Genomic DNA, 21,606 nt, shown 5'->3' on the forward strand with positions numbered 1-21,606 from the left:
ATGTCAACGATATGTCATGTACTTGGTCACTATTTTTTTATTGATATCATTAATAAACAACTTTTAAAAACACCATTTAGCACTTTCAATTATATTTTAAATTATCCCACATGGATGTCAACGATATCTCATGTACTTGTTTTGTTTTATTAATGATAATGACTGTAAAAGTACATCGAAGCATATTCAATGCACCTTAGTTGCAACTTGCAAATTGTGATAGTTGTCCAGACTTCAAAGATACAGAATATACAGATATACGAAACCTTAGTTGCAACTTGCAAATTGTGATAGTTTTCTAGACTTCAAAGATACAGAATATACGGATATACGGCAACTTGCAAATTGTGATAGTTGTCCAAACTTCAAAGATACAGAATATACGGATATACGGAATGTATACAGAATATATGGATATACGGCAACTTGCAAATTGTGATAGTTGTCCAGACTTCAAAGATACAGAATATACAGATATACGGAATGTAATGCAGGACATCTTGTCACACCTGGACAATATTTAACCAGTGCTCGCTTTTATTACGTTCATTTTTAACATATTGTCATTTTTAACATACTGTCTGCATACGCAATTGGGAAAACTTGACAAATAAGACGCTAAGATAAGATTATTGCATAGATAGTTCTGGTATTGAAATAAATTGCTTCCATGAATATCATTGCTCTCCGCCAGCATGACCTCTTCCCACAATCGTGATGTACTACAAGACCACGTGTATCTCAAAAGTCATTAAATTATTCCTTACTCCAGCGACGGCCACAGCGAGGGACCGACAGAGGCAGAGGCAGAGCATGTTAAAGATTTCGTGGATGTGTTGCTGCAGATGACCGCTGATAACAATGATATAAAGGGAGACACCAAAGCCAAACGGGAAGCAGTTAAATTGATTATGTTTGTATGTAGATAGGAAATCTTAAATCGAGTTAAACAGCTAAATCGATTCTTTTTTATTGTAAATTTAGGAAATCTATTGGAAGGTCACATAATTGACATCCCTCTTTACCACACTCTGCCCTGTCCTTCAAATTTCAAAATATTCCCAAGAACCCCCTGAATCTACATGCAAATAAATTAACTTCAGCAATTCAATATTACATTGATTTTTAATTGACAACATAAACTGTTTTCCCATTGGTTTGTACAGGACATACTCATCGCTGGAATGGAGACGTCGGCATCCACATTAGAATGGACAATGAGTGAGCTGCTCAGACATCCCCATGTCCTGAAAAAGTTGCAGCAAGAAATAGAATCCTGTGTCGGAAAACGTGGCAAAGTAAACGGATCTGATGTGGGAAGGATGAAGTTCCTTCAATGTGTTGTGAAAGAGACGCTGCGATTACATCCAACGGGGCCGCTAGCGATTCCCCATGAATCTGTAGAGACCGCGAGCGTATGCGGATACAATATTCCTAAAAAAACAATAGTAATCGTGAATGTGTGGACTATTGGAAGGGATCCCAATGTGTGGGGGGTGGATGCTTTGGTTTTCAAGCCGGAGAGATTAATGCATGAATTGGGTGAGCATGACCATGTTATGGATTTAGTGACAGGTCAATCAAGATTCTGGATGCTTCCCTTCTCAACAGGGAGGAGAGGGTGCCCAGGGGCCGCCATGGATGTTTCCATGATTGACCTTGCACTAGCTCAGCTGCTGCACTCTTTTGACTAGAGAGTAGATGGTGATCCATTAGAGCTGGATATGACAGAAGGTGGGTCTTCTATATCAAGCCATTTTCCGCTCTTTGCTTTTCCAAAGATAAGGAAGGAAGGTCTTTGACCTCTTCCAGAATGGAATGAGATTAGCCTTGTTAAGCAAGGTGAGACATTGACAGATAGCTACTAACCAGAAAATAAAAATATTAAAGACTATCCATCATCTTGAACATAAAACAATAATTCAATGCATATAGTGTTTGATCCATTATCTTTATGGAAAACAAGTTTCAGAAATCCCTGCATGTCTAAAGGCGGTGAATGAAGTTGTGCACCTATGAAAGAAGAAGTAACATGGATATCAATCCTGACATCTAAATAAATATAAGATTTATCCAAAAAGTAGATAGCTACCAGCCCTGGCAATATCGGCGCCTGTTGGCATAAAACTTGAAGACATTCTGTCCTTCTTTCAGTAGCAAGGGAGTATCGTTTCCATCTCCCGTACCTAAATTAAAAGTAAATACTGGGTGTTATTTTGTTATAGAGCATGCATATTCCTAGGCATTTAATGCCCTATGGCAGGGTGGTTAGCCCTTGCCTTATGAAGTACCCTGAAACCACCTCTTCCCATGTACAGCTGGGTACACATCGCTTTTTGGTTTGGCTAAGTACGCCCAACGCTTTTGCTGGTAGGACGTCGCGCACCCCTACCTATTTATCCATAGTCCTTATTGTTTAGCGCTACTCCAGGGCCCCCCCTATTTCGTGCAGGTCATTGTTTTGTCGGAAATATCCCTCCCTCCAACCTAGGCAATACTCTTAAAGGTATCAGATGTCTTAAGTATATTCTGACATATTTCACAAAATTTTGAAGACCGTGTCATGTAAAAAGTTGTACAATTGCCAGCAATATAGAGTACAAAAAAGGAGCTATTCCATTTGTCTGAAAATATGGATTTTGTCAGAAAGTGGACTACTTGTTTTCAAGAATGGGCTTCAGATACAACTAGTCTCTTAAGGGTCTAATAATGAGTTTGGCATCTATGACGCTGCCATTAGAAATTGGGAGGGAAAGATTCTCCTTGTGTCTTCCCTGGGCAAGTGTGACTGTGGTAAAGAATGTATCAATTTTCAAAGAGAAGGTTATAAACTTTTGAATTTTATTAATTTTATATTTTTTAGAAAGATACAATTAGTTTTTTTCATCTTCCCGAATGGAATAATATGTTCTAAATGCAATTATAATGAATCTAGAAATATTTAACAAGAAGGTTATAAGCTTTTGAATCCTATTCAATATGAAACCACTCTCTAAACTAAGATTTGGGCAAAGAAACATAGACTCGTTTTGACTTCTTCCAGAATGGAATGGGAACAACCCTTTTAAGGGGGACATTGAAAATTCGTACTTGGAAGATTTGAAGCACGAATATGAAGGAAAAATTTTCCTGACTAAGTTCTACTTGTCACGAAAATACTGTCTAACATTTTTCCATGCTCTCTCTAACATTTTCGTTTCTCCTCTCTGCACTAAGCATTGTAGAGATTCAGAAGCAAATGATAATACAAATTTTCGTTCACTACATCACCGAGGCAGATTGGAAGTGTTCTATTACTTAAAAAAACACACAAATAAATTTTAGTGGTAAATAACTCAAATATAAATTATCTTTCTGCATCTATGATTCGCTGCTTTAAACTCATTACTACAATAAATAAAATATAAAATTGATTAAAAAATTCATGGATAATAACCATAACATTTATAAAGACAACCAAACCTATCAATTATCTTGAGAAATAACAATAATCCATTGTATAGTCTCCATCCATCATCCACTATCCAGGTAGAAAAAGAAAAAAAATACATACAAGTCCTAAGGCTGTGAATGAAGCTGTGCATATATGAAATTAGTAATTCCTTAGGCTAAGGAGCAACATCCATATCCATCTAGACAGCTTTGCTACTCTTGACATAACCAAGAACAATCCCTGATAGAAAATATATTTTCTTAATGCAGACCTTTTAGTATCTGTTTCTTGACATAACCAAGAACAATCCCTAATAGAAAATATATTTTCTTAATGCAGACCTTTTAGTATCTGTTTTTAATATAATCATAAGCATATTTCAGAGTCTTCAATAAAAAGGTTCTAAGTTTTTGAATTCTATTCAAAATGAAATTAGTTCTTTTTTAAACTAAGATTTACAGAGACACAGGTAGGCAGGTAGTTTTTGACCTCTTCCAGAATGGAATGAGATTAGCCTTGTTAAGCAAGGTGAGACATTGACAGATAGCTACCAACCAGAAAATAAAAATATTAAAGACTATCCATCATCTTGAACATAAAACAATAATTCAATGCATATAGTGTTTGATCCATTATCTTTATGGAAAACAAGTTTCATAAATCCCTGCATGTCTAAAGGCGGTGAATGAAGTTGTGCACCTATGAAAGAAGAAGTAACATGGATATCAATCCTGACATCTAAATAAATATAAGATTTATCCAAAAAGCAGATAGCTACCAGCCAGAACTTAAAAATATTAAAGGCTATCCATTATCTTGAACATAAAACAATAATTCACTGCATATAGTGTTCGATCCATTATTATTATTATTATTTTAATGGAAAACAAGTTTTAGAAATACTTGCAAGTCTGAAGGCGGTGAACGAAGTTGTGCACCTATTAAAGCAATAAGGCATAGTGAAAAGCAGCAACCATATCCATCTTGATATCTACCAGTGAGCGTTGCTTCCTCTTTTTTCCGGAAAAAGAGAAGAGAGAGGAATATATATATATATATATATATATATATATATATATATATATATATATATATATATATATATATATATATATATATATATATTCTACAATCCTCTATATATAAAAAAAATCTAACGATTTTCACAAACAAAAAAAAAATTATAAGAAGTTTTTGAATTCTATTTAATTTTAAACTATTACAGAAACACACATGTAGCTTTTGACTTCTTCCAAAGTGGAATGGCTTCAGTCAAGACATTGACAATTCATACACAGAATATTTGCAACAGGATTTCCCAAGACATGCTACTATCGGTTCTTATTGCAGCTGTAAAGGATCCAACAATTTTCAGTAAGGTTATAAGCTCCTGAATTCTATTCAATATGGAACTGTTCTATTTAAACTAAAATTTGGACAAAGACACAGGTAGTTTTGACCTCTTCATAATGGAATTGAATCAGAAAGAAGTGGTGACAAGGCTGGGACCACCATATCGATGTATTCATGTCGGTTGTTTTGAGGGGACAGAGCTATGATCTGCCTTTAAGGCAAATCTGTTGAATACAGTTATAAAGAATTTATCAATTTTCAGCAAGAAAGTTATAAACTTTTGAATTCCTATTCAATTTGAAACTATTTTTATTAACCTAATATTTTTACAAAGATACAGAGTGGAATAAAAGCAGCCATGTAAATCAAGACAAATTTGAAACACGCTTCCCAAGACCTGTTACTATCTGTTCTAAATGCAATTATAATGAACCTAACAATTTTTAACAAAAAGGTTATAAGTTTTTGAATCCTATTCAATATGAAACCACTCTTTTTAAACTATGATTTGGGCAGAGATACACAGGCAGTTTTGACACCTTCCAGAATGAAATAGGAGCATCCCTGTTAAGGGTGGACATTGAAAATTCGTACCTAGAAGTTTTGAAGCATGAATATGAAGAAAAAATGTTATTGACCAAGTTCTAGGGCTCACGAAAATTTCCTGCCTAACAACATTTTTCCATAAGTTCCGGGTCTCGAGGAAATTCTCTGTCTAACATTTCCGTTTCTCCTCTGTGGACTAACCTATTGGATAGATCCAAAAATAAGTAACGATACTACAAATCTTCGTTTACCACATCAATGGGAATTGGGCGGATTTAAACTCCTATATTATTAGGATAAATATACAAATAAATGAGGGGAAAGAAAATAGGATCTGCGACTCGGCAACTGCAACGAGCTCCTCGCTGAGCCACTTCCAATTCGAACGCGGTGTAAGCAAACAATTAACAGGAAAAAGATTCGATGTGAAAATCGATACCTTACCTAACACTAGGAGGATCTGGACACTCGAGAATAGGTGGTATAGCAGCAGAAAAGGGAGTCCTGGGAGACCCGAATTCATCTGCTTTAATCTGGTATTCCGGGCTTGGAGATGTGTCCTCCCTGTCCTCTACCCCTCTCTTCCCTTCAGTTTCTCTCAGCCCACCTTCACCAGGAGACTCTTTGGCTCTCGGTTTCTCCTCCTGTAAAACAAGCAACCGAATATTTAATCAATCTATCCATCATAACAGCGAAGAATTCCAGCAAAAGTTCTATCCATTCATTTGCCCCATCTTGTTGTCTATCAAAGCACTTCCCTTGTCCTTTGAAGCATTACCACTAGTAACAAGGAGATCATCAAAAAACACACTTTACAACTTTGAATAGGGCTAAGACATATCACATAAAAGAGTCTTCAAGCTGCAATATTTTGTTCAAATAATGCATGCTATGATCATTTTTCTTAAATTTCAATTTTTAATAAGTCATTGTAATATTTAAAATAATTATTTTTAAAATATGTAATAAACTAACAAAAAAAGTATGCAATAATGTGCCAAATTATATAGAGTAAGTTATGTATGAGTGGGTACTATGAAATATTCTCATAACTTTAGAAATTATAATAATTGTTATTTTATTTTTTAATTATTAATAATTATAATACATTTAATATAGATGAAATATTATTAATTAAACAGAAATATAAATAAACAACTTCTAAAAATACCATTTTGCACTTTCAATTATATTTTAAATTATCCCACATGAATGTCAACGATATGTCATGTACTTGGTCACTATTTTTTTATTGATATCATTAATAAACAACTTTTAAAAACAACATTTAGCACTTTCAATTATATTTTAAATTATCCCACATGGATGTCAACGATATCTCATGTACTTGTTTTGTTTTATTAATGATAATGACTGTAAAAGTACATTGAAGCATATTCAATGCACCTTAGTTGCAACTTGCAAATTGTGATAGTTGTCCAGACTTCAAAGATACAGAATATACAGATATATGAAACCTTAGTTGCAACTTGCATATTGTGATAGTTGTCCAAACTTCAAAGATACAGAATATACGGATATATGGCAACTTGCAAATTGTGATAGTTGTCCAAACTTCAAAGATACAGAATATACGGATATACGGAATGTATACAAAATATATGGATATATAGCAACTTGCAAATTGTGATAGTTGTCCAGACTTCAAAGATACAGAATATACAGATATACGGAATGTAATGCAGGACATCTTGTCACACTTGGACAATATTTAACCAGTGCTCGCTTTTATTACGTTCATTTTTAACATCTTGTCATTTTTAACATACTGTCTGCATACGCAATTGGGAAAACTTGAAAAATAAGACGCTAAGATAAGATTATTGCATAGATAGTTCTGGTATTGAAATAAATTGCTTCCATGAATATCATTGCTCTCCGCCAGCATGACCTCTTCCCACAATCGTGATGTACTACAAGACCACGTGTATCTCAAAAGTCATTAAATTATTCCTTACTCCAGCGACGGCCACAGCGAGGGACCGGCAGAGGCAGAGGCAGAGCATGTTAAAGATTTCGTGGATGTGTTGCTGCAGATGACAGCTGATAACAATGATATAAAGGGAGACACCAAAGCCAAACGGGAAGCAGTTAAATTGATTATGTTTATATGTAGATAGGAAATCTTAAATCGAGTTAAACAGCTAAATCGATTCTTTTTTATTGTAAATTTAGGAAATCTATTGGAAGGTCACATAATTGACATCCCTCTTTACCACACTCTGCCCTGTCCTTCAAATTTCAAGATATTCCCAAGAACCCCCTGAATCTACATGCAAATAAATTAACTTTAGCAATTCAATATTACATTGATTTTTAATTGACAACATAAATTGTTTTCCCATTGGTTTGTACAGGACACACTCATCGCTGGAATGGAGACGTCGGCATCCACATTAGAATGGGCAATGAGTGAGCTGCTCAGACATCCCCATGTCCTGAAAAAGTTGCAGCAAGAAATAGAATCTTGTGTCGGAAAACGTGGCAAAGTAAACGGATCTGATGTGGGAAGGATGAAGTTCCTTCAATGTGTTGTGAAAGAGACGCTGCGATTACATCCAACGGGGCCACTAGCGATTCCCCATGAATCTGTAGAGACCGCGAGCATATGCGGATACAATATACCTAAAAAAACAATAGTAATCGTGAATGTGTGGACTATTGGAAGGGATCCCAATGTGTGGGGGGTGGATGCTTTGGTTTTCAAGCCGGAGAGATTCATGCATGAATTGGGTGAGCATGACCATGTTATGGATTTAGTGACAGGTCAATCAAATTTCAGGATGCTTCCCTTCTCAGCAGGGAGGAGAGGGTGCCTAGGGGCTGCCATGGATGTTTCCATGATTGACCTTGCACTAGCTCAGCTGCTGCACTCTTTTGACTGGAGAGTAGATGGTGATCCATTAGAGCTGGATATGACAGAAGGTGGGTCTTCTATATCAAGCCATTTTCGGCTCTTTGCTTTTCCAAAGATAAGGAAGGAAGGTCTTTGACCTCTTCCAGAATGGAATGAGATTAGCCTTGTTAAGCAAGGTAAGACATTGACAGATAGCTACCAACCAGAAAATAAAAATATTAAAGACTATCCATCATCTTGAACATAAAACAATAATTCAATGCATATAGTGTTTGATCCATTATCTTTATGGAAAACAAGTTTCAGAAATCCCTGCATGTCTAAAGGCGGTGAATGAAGTTGTGCACCTATGAAAGAAGAAGTAACATGGATATCAATCCTGACATCTAAATAAATATAAGATTTATCCAAAAAGCAGATAGCTACCAGCCCTGGCAATATCGGCGCCTGCTGGCATAAAACTTGAAGACATTTTGTCCTTCTTTCAGTAGCAAGGGAGTATCGTTTCCATCCCCCGTACCTAAATTAAAAGTAAATACTGGGTGTTATTTTGTTATAGAGCATGCATATTCCTAGGCATTTAATGCCCTATGGCAGGCTGGTTAGCCCTTGCCTTATGAAGTACCCTGAAACCACGTCTTCCCATGTACAGCTGGGTACACATCGCTTTTTGGTTTGGCTAAGTATGCCCAACGCTTTTGCTGGTAGGACGTCGCGCACCCCTACCTATTTATCCATAGTCCTTATTGTTTAGCGCTACTCCAGGGCCCCCCTATTTCGTGCAGGTCATTCTTTTGTCGGAAATATCCCTCCCTCCAACCTAGGCGATACTCTTAAAGGTATCGGATGTCTTAAGTATATTCTGACATATTTCACAAAATTTTGAAGACCGTGTCATGTAAAAAGTTGTACAATTGCCAGCAATATAGAGTACAAAAAAGGAGCTATTCCATTTGTCTGAAAATATGGATTTTGTCAGAAAGTGGACTACTTGTTTTCAAGAATGGGCTTCAGATACAACTAGTCTCTTAAAGGTCTAATAATGAGTTTGGCATCTATGACACTGCCATTAGAAATTGGGAGGGAAAGATTCTCCTTGTGTCTTCCCTGGGCAAGTGTGACTGTGGTAAAGAATGTATCAATTTTCAAAGAGAAGGTTATAAACTTTTGAATTTTATTAATTTTATATTTTTTAGAAAGATACAATTAGTTTTTTTCATCTTCCCGAATGGAATAATATGTTCTAAATGCAATTATAATGAATCTAGAAATATTTAACAAGAAGGTTATAAGCTTTTGAATCCTATTCAATATGAAACCACTCTCTAAACTAAGATTTGGGCAAAGAAACATAGACCGTTTTGGCTTCTTCCTGAATGGAATGGGAACAACCCTTTTAAGGGGGACATTGAAAATTCGTACTTGGAAGATTTGAAGCACGAATATGAAGGAAAAATTTTCCTGACTAAGTTCTACTTGTCACGAAAATACTGTCTAACATTTTTCCATGCTCTCTCTAACATTTTCATTTCTCCTCTCTGCACTAAGCATTGTAGAGATTCAGAAGCAAATGATAATACAAATTTTCGTTCACTACATCACTGAGGCGGATTGGAAGTGTTCTATTACTTAAAAGAACACACAAATAAATTTTAGTGGTAAATAACTCAAATATAAATTATCTTTCTGCATCTATGATTCGCTGCTTTAAACTCATTACTACAATAAATAAAATATAAAATTGATTAAAAAATTCATGGAAAATAACCATAACATTTATAAAGACAACCAAACCTATCAATTATCTTGAGAAATAACAATAATCCATTGTATAGTCTCCATCCATCATCCACTATCCTGATAGAAAAAGAAAAAAAATACATACAAGTCCAAAGGCTGTGAATGAAGCTGTGCATATATGAAATTAGTAATTCCTTAGGCTAAGGAGCAACGTCCATATCCATCTAGACAGCTTTGCTGCTCTTGACATAACCAAGAACAATCCCTGATAGAAAATATATTTTCTTAATGCAGACCTTTTAGTATCTGTTTCTTGACATAACCAAGAACAATCCCTGATAGAAAATATATTTTCTTAATGCAGACCTTTTAGTATCTGTTTTTAATATAATCATCAGCATATTTCAGAGTCTTCAATAAAAAGGTTCTAAGTTTTTGAATTCTATTCAAAATGAAATTAGTTCTTTTTTAAACTAAGATTTACAGAGACACAGGTAGGCAGGTAGTTTTTGACCTCTTCCAGAATGGAATGAGATTAGCCTTGTTAAGCAAGGTGAGACATTGACAGATAGCTACCAACCAGAAAATAAAAATATTAAAGACTATCCATCATCTTGAACATAAAACAATAATTCAATGCATATAGTGTTTGATCCATTATCTTTATGGAAAACAAGTTTCATAAATCCCTGCATGTCTAAAGGCGGTGAATGAAGTTGTGCACGTATGAAAGAAGAAGTAACATGGATATCAATCCTGACATCTAAATAAATATAAGATTTATCCAAAAAGCAGATAGCTACCAGCCAGAACTTAAAAATATTAAAGGCTATCCATTATGTTGAACATAAAACAATAATTCACTGCATATAGTGTTCGATCCATTATTATTATTATTATTTTAATGGAAAGCAAGTTTTAGAAATACCTGCAAGTCTGAAGGCGGTGAACGAAGTTGTGCACCTATGAAAGCAATAAGGCACAATGAGAAGCAGCAACCATATCCATCTTGATATCTACCAGTGAGCGTTGCTTCCTCTTTTTTCCGGAAAAAGAGAAGAGAGAGGAATAAATATATATATATATATATATATATATATATATATATATATATATATATATATATATATATATATATATTCTACAATCCTCTATATATAAAAAAAATCTAACGATTTTCACAAACAAAAAAAAAATTATAAGAAGTTTTTGAATTCTATTTAATTTTAAACTATTACAGAAACACACAGGTAGCTTTTGACTTCTTCCAGAGTGGAATGGCTTCAGTCAAGACATTGACAATTCATACACAGAATATTTGCAACAGGATTTCCCAAGACATGCTACTATCGGTTCTTATTGCAGCTGTAAAGGATCCAACAATTTTCAGTAAGGTTATAAGCTCCTGAATTCTATTCAATATGGAACTGTTCTATTTAAACTAAAATTTGGACAAAGACACAGGTAGTTTTGACCTCTTCATAATGGAATTGAATCAGAAAGAAGTGGTGACAAGGCTGGGACCACCATATCGATGTATTCATGTCGGTTGTTTTGAGGGGACAGAGCTATGATCTGCCTTTAAGGCAAATCTGTTGAATACAGTTATAAAGAATTTATCAATTTTCAGCAAGAAAGTTATAAACTTTTGAATTCCTATTCAATTTGAAACTATTTTTATTAACCTAATATTTTTACAAAGATACAGAGTGGAATAAAAGCAGCCATGTAAATCAAGACAAATTTGAAACACGCTTCCCAAGACCTGTTACTATCTGTTCTAAATGCAATTATAATGAACCTAACAATTTTTAACAAAAAGGTTATAAGTTTTTGAATCCTATTCAATATGAAACCATTCTTTTTAAACTATGATTTGGGCAGAGATACACAGGCAGTTTTGACACCTTCCAGAATGAAATAGGAGCATCCCTGTTAAGGGTGGACATTGAAAATTCGTACCTAGAAGTTTTGAAGCACGAATATGAAGAAAAAATGTTATTGACCAAGTTCTAGGGCTCACGAAAATTCCCTGCCTAACAACATTTTTCCATAAGTTCCAGGTCTCGAGGAAATTCTCTGTCTAACATTTCCATTTCTCCTCTGTGGACTAACCTATTGGATAGATCCAAAAATAAGTAACGATACTACAAATCTTCGTTTACCACATCAATGGGAATTGGGCGGATTTAAACTTCTATATTATTAGGATAAATATACAAATAAATGAGGGGAAAGAAAATAGGATCTGCGACTCGGCAACTGCAACGAGCTTCTCGCTGAGCCACTTCCAATTCGAACGCGGTGTAAGCAAACAATTAACAGGAAAAAGATTCAATGTGAAAATCGATACCTTACCTAACACTAGGAGGATCTGGACACTCGAGAATAGGTGGTATAGCAGCAGAAAAGGGAGTCCTGGGAGACCCGAATTCATCCGCTTTAATCTGGTATTCCGGGCTTGGAGATCTGTCCTCCCTGTCCTCTACCCCTCTCTTCCCTTCAGTTTCTCTCAGCCCACCTTCACCAGGAGACTCTTTGGCTCTCGGTTTCTCCTCCTGTAAAACAAACAACCGAATATTTAATCAATCTATCCATCATAACATCGAAGAATTCCAGCAAAAGTTCTATCCATTCATTTGCCCCATCTTGTTGTCTATCAAAGCACTTCCCTTGTCCTTTGAAGCATTACCACTAGTAACAAGGAGATCATCAAAAAACACACTTTACAACTTTGAATAGGGCTAAGACATATCACATAAAAGAGTCTTCAAGCTGCAATATTTTGTTCAAATAATGCATGCTAAGATCATTTTTCTTAAATTTCAATTTTTAATAAGTCATTGTAATATTTAAAATAATTATTTTTAAAATATGTAGTAAACTAACAAAAAAAGTATGCAATAATGTGCCAAATTATATAGAGTAAGTTATGTATGAGTGGGTACTATGAAATATTCTCATAACTTTAGAAATTATAATAATTGTTATTTTATTTTTTAATTATTAATAATTATAATACATTTAATATAGATGAAATATTATTAATTAAACAGAAATATAAATAAACAACTTCTAAAAATACCATTTTGCACTTTCAATTATATTTTAAATTATCCCACATGAATGTCAACGATATGTCATGTACTTGGTCACTATTTTTTTATTGATATCATTTATAAACAACTTTTAAAAACAACATTTAGCACTTTCAATTATATTTTAAATTATCCCACATGGATGTCAACGATATCTCATGTACTTGTTTTGTTTTATTAATGATAATGACTGTAAAAGTACATTGAAGCATATTCAATGCACCTTAGTTGCAACTTGCAAATTGTGATAGTTGTCCAGACTTCAAAGATACAGAATATACAGATATACGAAACCTTAGTTGCAACTTGCATATTGTGATAGTTGTCCAGACTTCAAAGATACAGAATATACAGATATATGGCAACTTGCAAATTGTGATAGTTGTCCAAACTTCAAAGATACAGAATATACGGATATATGGAATGTATACAGAATATATGGATATACGGCAACTTGCAAATTGTGATAGTTGTCCAGACTTCAAAGATACAAAATATACGGATATACGGAATGTAATGCAGGACATCTTGTCACACCTGGACAATATTTAACCAGTGCTCGCTTTTATTACGTTCATTTTTAACATCTTGTCATTTTTAACATACTGTCTGCATACGCAATTGGGAAAACTTGAAAAATAAGACGCTAAGATAAGATTATTGCATAGATAGTTCTGGTATTGAAATAAATTGCTTCCATGAATATCATTGCTCTCCACCAGCATGACCTCTTCCCACAATCGTGATGTACTACAAGACCACGTGTATCTCAAAAGTCATTAAATTATTCCTTACTCCAGCGACGGCCACAGCGAGGGACCGGCAGAGGCAGAGGCAGAGCATGTTAAAGATTTCGTGGATGTGTTACTGCAGATGACAGCTGAGAACAATGATATAAAGGGAGACACCAAAGCCAAACGGGAAGCAGTTAAATTGATTATGTTTGTATGTAGATAGGAAATCTTAAATCGAGTTAAATAGCTAAATCGATTCTTTTTTATTGTAAATTTAGGAAATCTATTGGAAGGTCACATAATTGACATCCCTCTTTACCACACTCTGCCCTGTCCTTCAAATTTCAAGATATTCCCAAGAACCCCCTGAATCTACATGCAAATAAATTAACTTCAGCAATTCAATATTACATTGATTTTTAATTGACAACATAAACTGTTTTCCCATTGGTTTGTACAGGACACACTCATCGCTGGAATGGAGACGTCGGCATCCACATTAGAATGGGCAATGAGTGAGCTGCTCAGACATCCCCATGTCCTGAAAAAGTTGCATCAAGAAATAGAATCCTGTGTCGGAAAACGTGGCAAAGTAAATGGATCTGATGTGGGAAGGATGAAGTTCCTTCAATGTGTTGTGAAAGAGACGCTGCGATTACATCCAACGGGGCCACTAGCGATTCCCCATGAATCTGTAGAGACCGCGAGCGTATGCGGATACAATATACCTAAAAAAACAATAGTAATCGTGAATGTGTGGACTATTGGAAGGGATCCCAATGTGTGGGGGGTGAATGCTTTGGTTTTCAAGCCGGAGAGATTCATGCATGAATTGGGTGAGCATGACCATGTTATGGATTTAGTGACAGGTCAATCAAATTTCAGGATGCTTCCCTTCTCAGCAGGGAGGAGAGGGTGCCCAGGGGCCGCCATGGATGTTTCCATGATTGACCTTGCACTAGCTCAGCTGCTGCACTCTTTTGACTGGAGAGTAGATGGTGATCCATTAGAGCTGGATATGACAGAAGGTGGGTCTTCTATATCAAGCCATTTTCGGCTCTTTGCTTTTCCAAAGATAAGGAAGGAAGGTCTTTGACCTCTTCCAGAATGGAATGAGATTAGCCTTGTTAAGCAAGGTGAGACATTGACAGATAGCTACCAACCAGAAAATAAAAATATTAAAGACTATCCATCATCTTGAACATAAAACAATAATTCAATGCATATAGTGTTTGATCCATTATCTTTATGGAAAACAAGTTTCAAAAATCCCTGCATGTCTAAAGGCGGTGAATGAAGTTGTGCACCTATGAAAGAAGAAGTAACATGGATATCAATCCTGACATCTAAATAAATATAAGATTTATCCAAAAAGCAGATAGCTACCAGCCCTGGCAATATCGGCGCCTGCTGGCATAAAACTTGAAGACATTCTGTCCTTCTTTCAGTAGCAAGGGAGTATGGTTTCCATCCCCCGTACCTAAATTAAAAGTAAATACTGGGTGTTATTTTGTTATAGAGCATGCATATTCCTAGGCATTTAATGCCCTATGGCAGGCTGGTTAGCCCTTGCCTTATGAAGTACCCTGAAACCACCTCTTCCCATGTACAGCTGGGTACACATCGCTTTTTGGTTTGGCTAAGTACGCCCAACGCTTTTGCTGGTAGGACGTCGCGCACCCCTACCTATTTATCCATAGTCCTTATTGTTTAGCGCTACTCCAGGGCCCCCCTATTTCATGTAGGTCATTGTTTTGTCTGAAATATCCCTCCCTCCAACCTAGGCGATACTCTTAAAGGTATCAGATGTCTTAAGTATATTCTGACATATTTCACAAAATTTTGAAGACCGTGTCATGTAAAAAGTTGTACAATTGCTAGCAATATAGAGTACAAAAAAGGAGCTATTCCATTTGTCTGAAAATATGGATTTTGTCAGAAAGTGGACTACTTGTTTTCAAGAATGGGCTTCAGATACAACTAGTCTCTTAAAGGTCTAATAATGAGTTTGGCATCTATGACGCTGCCATTAGAAATTGGGAGGGAAAGATTCTCCTTGTGTCTTCGCTGGGCAAGTGTGACTGTGGTAAAGAATGTATCAATTTTCAAAGAGAAGGTTATAAACTTTTGAATTTTATTAATTTTATATTGTTTAGAAAGATACAATTAGTTTTTTTCATCTTCCCGAATGGAATAATATGTTCTAAATGCAATTATAATGAATCTAGAAATATTTAACAAGAAGGTTATAAGCTTTTGAATCCTATTCAATATGAAACCACTCTCTAAACTAAGATTTGGGCAAAGAAACATAGACCGTTTTGACTTCTTCCAGAATGGAATGGGAACAACCCTTTTAAGGGGGACATTGAAAATTCGTACTTGGAAGATTTGAAGCACGAATATGAAGGAAAAATTTTCCTGACTAAGTTCTACTTGTCGCGAAAATACTGTCTAACATTTTTCCATGCTCTCTCTAACATTTTCGTTTCTCCTCTCTGCACTAAGCATTGTAGAGATTCAGAAGCAAATGATAATACAAATTTTCGTTCACTACATCACTGAGGCGGATTGGAAGTGTTCTATTACTTAAAAAAACACACAAATAAATTTTAGTGGTAAATAACTCAAATATAAATTATCTTTCTGCATCTATGATTCGTTGCTTTAAACTCATTACTACAATAAATAAAATATAAAATTGATTAAAAAATTCATGGATAATAACCATAACATTTATAAAGACAACCAAACCTATCAATTATCTTGAGAAATAACAATAATCCATTGTATAGTCTCCATCCATCATCCACTATCCTGATAGAAAAAGAAAAAAAATACATACAAGTCCAAAGGCTGTGAATGAAGCTGTGCATATATGAAATTAGTAATTCCTTAGGCTAAGGAGCAACGTCCATATCCATCTAGACAGCTTTGCTGCTCTTGACATAACCAAGAACAATCCCTGATAGAAAATATATTTTCTTAATGCAGACCTTTTAGTATCTGTTTCTTGACATAACCAAGAACAATCCCTGATAGAAAATATATTTTCTTAATGCAGACCTTTTAGTATCTGTTTTTAATATAATCATAAGCATATTTCAGAGTCTTCAATAAAAATGTTCTAAGCTTTTGAATTCTATTCAAAATGAAATTAGTTCTTTTTTAAACTAAGATTTACAGAGACACAGGTAGGCAGGTAGTTTTTGACCTCTTCCAGAATGGAATGAGATTAGCCTTGTTAAGCAAGGTGAGACATTGACAGATAGCTACCAACCAGAAAATAAAAATATTAAAGACTATCCATCATCTTGAACATAAAACAATAATTCAATGCATATAGTGTTTGATCCATTATATTATCTTTATGGAAAACAAGTTTCATAAATCCCTGCATGTCTAAAGGCGGTGAATGAAGTTGTGCACCTATGAAAGAAGAAGTAACATGGATATCAATCCTGACATCTAAATAAATATAAGATTTATCCAAAAAGCAGATAGCTACTAGCCAGAACTTAAAAATATTAAAGGCTATCCATTATCTTGAACATAAAACAATAATTCACTGCATATAGTGTTCGATCCATTATTATTTTAATGGAAAACAAGTTTTAGAAATACCTGCAAGTCTGAAGGCGGTGAACGAAGTTGTGCACCTATGAAAGCAATAAGGCACAGTGAGAAGCAGCAACCATATCCATCTTGATATCTACCAGTGAGTGTTGCTTCCTCTTTTTTCCGGAAAAAGAGAAGAGAGAGGAAAATATATATATATATATATATATATATATATATATTCTACAATCCTCTATATATAAAAAAAATCTAACGATTTTCACAAACAAAAAAAAAATTATAAGAAGTTTTTGAATTCTATTTAATTTTAAACTATTACAGAAACACACAGGTAGCTTTTGACTTCTTCCAGAGTGGAATGGCTTCAGTCAAGACATTGACAATTCATACACAGAATATTTGCAACAGGATTTCCCAAGACATGCTACTATCGGTTCTTATTGCAGCTGTAAAGGATCCAACAATTTTCAGTAAGGTTATAAGCTCTTGAATTCTATTCAATATGGAACTGTTCTATTTAAACTAAAATTTGGACAAAGACCCATGTAGTTTTGACCTCTTCAGAATGGAATTGAATCAGAAAGAAGTGGTGACAAGGCTAGGACCACCATATCGATGTATTCATGTCGGTTGTTTTGAGGGGACAGAGCTATGATCTGCCTTTAAGGCAAATCTGTTGAATACAGTTATAAAGAATTTATCAATTTTCGGCAAGAAAGTTATAAACTTTTGAATTCCTATTCAATTTGAAACTATTTTTATTAACCTAATATTTTTACAAAGATACAGAGTGGAATAAAAGCAGCCATGTAAATCAAGACAAATTTGAAACACGCTTCCCAAGACCTGTTACTATCTGTTCTAAATGCAATTATAATGAACCTAACAATCTTTAACAAAAAGGTTATAAGTTTTTGAATCCCATTCAATATGAAACCACTCTTTTTAAACTATGATTTGGGCAGAGATACACAGGTAGTTTTGACACCTTCCAGAATGAAATAGGAGCATCCCTGTTAAGGGTGGACATTGAAAATTCGTACCTAGAAGTTTTGAAGCACGAATATGAAGAAAAAATGTTATTGACCAAGTTCTAGGGCTCACGAAAATTCCCTGCCTAACAACATTTTTCCATAAGTTCCGGGTCTCGAGGAAATTCTCTGTCTAACATTTCCGTTTCTCCTCTGTGGACTAACCTATTGGATAGATCCAAAAATAAGTAACGATACTACAAATCTTCGTTTACCACATCAATGGGAATTGGGCAGATTTAAACTCCTATATTATTAGGATAAATATACAAATAAATGAGGGGAAAGAAAATAGGATCTGCGACTCGGCAACTGCAACGAGCTCCTCGCTGAGCCACTTCCAATTCGAACGCGGTGTAAGCAAACAATTAACAGGAAAAAGATTCGATGTGAAAATCGATACCTTACCTAACACTAGGAGGATCTGGACACTCGAGAATAGGTGGTATAGCAGCAGAGAAGGGAGTCCTTGGAGACCCGAATTCACCCGCTTTTGTTGGGTATTTTTAAATGGGGAAAATACCAAAAACCATTCAAGCAAATACCACAGAGGCAATGCTCTGTTTTAACTGTTCCAGGATCATTTGCAGAGAACCTCTTTCAAAATAAATAACTCAGAACAGAGTATTACACAGCCATAAAATCATTTCAATTCATTAAAACAAAAACACTGATACACATTCATTCTCTTTCACTCAGAGGGATCTACCAAAAACTTGCATTCAGCAAAAACAAAAACTCTGTCTTTTCTCTCCACCTGAGAGTTCACTGTGCTGGGTTTACTGCTGTAAAACCCCTTTTACATTTACTGGTGTAAAAACCTTCTTTTACATGAACACATGCGCTCCACTTCGTTTTTCATTTATGGATAGCACTGCTGTGCATCACCATTCTTTTCGCTCCACTCTGCTCTCTTTCATGCACTGCTGTGCACACTATTCTTTTCGCTCCTCCTCTGATTTTTAATGGGCATCACACATATAAAAAAAAACATGCACAACCATTGTGCGCAGCCACCATACCCATAAAACTTGCTCGCAGGCACAACGCATATTTAAAAACATTATAACCCACGCTCACATCTTACCAAAAAAAATGTCAACACATATATTACTACCCACATATATATTTTGGCTCATTATATTAAAAACCCAATATAATGCATTCAACTACCGTGGGCCTTTAAATTGCATATGGTCAACGCTCATTTAAAAATATGACACATATAGTGTATGTGCCCATACCACCGTGCAAATAAAAGAACATTAAAATTAAATGTTCTACCACCCATTTACGACCTCAATAAATTCAATTTAATTCCTTTTCTGCGGTGGTCAATAGGAAAACCAAACACGCCACGCAAACCATTGAATTGACGCAGGCGGGTAGCAGCTTCCGAGATCGACGGCAGAGGACGAAGAGGACAATCGGACGGCGGAGGATGATATCGGAAGGCATACAACTGCTGAGGTTTACCTTCCGAGAACGTGACGTTGCGTTACGTCAGTGGTAAGCCACGTGTCAGCGCCATATTTTCTCGGAGCTCCTTGCCGGATTATTCCTTTCACCTGAAATCAACCCGAGAGAATTCCGTCCCGTTTTCTGGTCAATCCACGCCGGTGCTGAGGTCTTGGATGCGTAGTCCTGATGCCGCCATAGTCCATGCCGCGTCCACGAGCTTGGCTGCAGTTGGAATTAACATTCCAACACTCCCCTTTAATTTCAACTGCTGGGCGTTCAAACATACCCAAGCACTTCCTCACATAGAGGGATTCACCAACTGCTTCTGATGCAGTTCACAAACAAACAAAGTTGTCTTCCTCTTAATAGAGGGATTAACCTGAAACTGTGCTTAAGAGCACCTTCCTCATGACAGAGGGATTCACCTGTGACTATGCTGAAAAGCATCATCCTCTTGATAGAGGGATTTACCACACTATGCTGAAAAGCATCTTCCTCTTGACTGAGGGATTACAAACAGACACTGCTTTACATGCAGTTTCAAAACAAACAATCATTGCACTGCTGTGTGTGCAAACTCATTACATTGTTCTTTTATGCTGCTGCATATTCTCTGCTGCACTGTTGTGCCATCTTCTTTACTGTGTCTACCCCACACTGCTGTGTCTACACTTGCACTGCTTGTGCACTTTTCAAAGACAAAATACTCTGTCTTTTCTGGAACAATTACACTGTCCCAATTTACAAATTTACACTGCTGTTGCATATATTGCATTTCGATTCAATGAACAACAAATTCATTACATTTACCTTTACTACTGTAAGGAAAATTTCTTTTGCATGTGCTGCTGTTCAAAACTTCTTGCTGCTGCATTTTTCGCATTTGCATTTCTGTGTGCTTCTCCTTCTTGCCATCATGCGGCTGTCCATAACTTCTTGCTGCTGCATTTTTCATATTCACTGCTGTCCATACCCATAACCATAGACTGTCATCCCTGGGTTTTTATTTGCTGTTGCGTTGCCTCTGCAATTTGCACTGTGGCTGCCTTTTGTTTCATCATACTGTTGTGCCCATACTCTTGGCACTTCATTCTCCACACAAAAAAAATAACACAGGCTGCTGCCTTTTCTTTTTACACCCTTGCTTCACACAATCTTCATCTTCATTTTTTTTATAATGCACTGCTGTGCAATTCCTTTCGATTTGCTGCTGCCACACACATTCTTATACATCCAGTGTGCATTAAAAATCTGTTGTCCTTGTTTTTCTTTATGCATTTCTTTGCATGCTGCATTGCATATGAAGAAAAACATTACATTTTTTACTGCTGTGTATTGTACTCACTCTGCTGTGAGTATGTTCTCTCACATTACATAGAAGGGAAACTACATTCCATTGCTATGCATTTCAATGCATGTGCTGCATAACAAAAATTTCCAAACTGCTGTTTTGTGTTCTATCTTCCCACTGCTGTGAGGGTCTCCATGCTTTGCATTTTTCTCTTATCTTGCTGCTGCTCTTTACATTTCAGCGCTGCCATCTTTTCTTCTTTATGCATTTCTGTGCATATTGCATAAAAACAAAGCAAAAACATTGCTGATTTCATCACTGCTGCATATTACCTTTCAGAGGGATTAACAAAGATTTCATTTGCAACTGCTGCGCTGCAATACATCCTCCAACAACAAATGACTCTTAATACAGTTCAGCAAACAAAAAATTACAAGCTCCCCTTTAATGTATGCTTGTCTT

At 35.7% G+C, this 21,606-nt stretch overlaps 3 pseudogenes; all 3 read left to right on the forward strand.

Annotated features, from left to right (window-relative positions):
- The first annotated feature begins 395 nt into the window (after positions 1-395).
- Positions 396-1,694, forward strand: LOC149248416 (cytochrome P450 750A1 pseudogene; annotated as a pseudogene).
- A 6,034-nt stretch (positions 1,695-7,728) lies between these two features.
- On the forward strand, positions 7,729-8,346 carry LOC149248417 (cytochrome P450 750A1 pseudogene; annotated as a pseudogene).
- Positions 8,347-13,466: 5,120 nt separating this feature from the next.
- On the forward strand, positions 13,467-14,878 carry LOC149248418 (cytochrome P450 750A1 pseudogene; annotated as a pseudogene).
- The last annotated feature ends 6,728 nt before the right edge of the window (positions 14,879-21,606 follow it).

This window comes from Pinus tabuliformis, chromosome 7 (assembly GCF_031772625.1).
Source record: "Pinus tabuliformis cultivar Carrire ecotype Pingquan chromosome 7, CPIR1, whole genome shotgun sequence".
NCBI lineage: Eukaryota > Viridiplantae > Streptophyta > Pinopsida > Pinales > Pinaceae > Pinus > Pinus tabuliformis.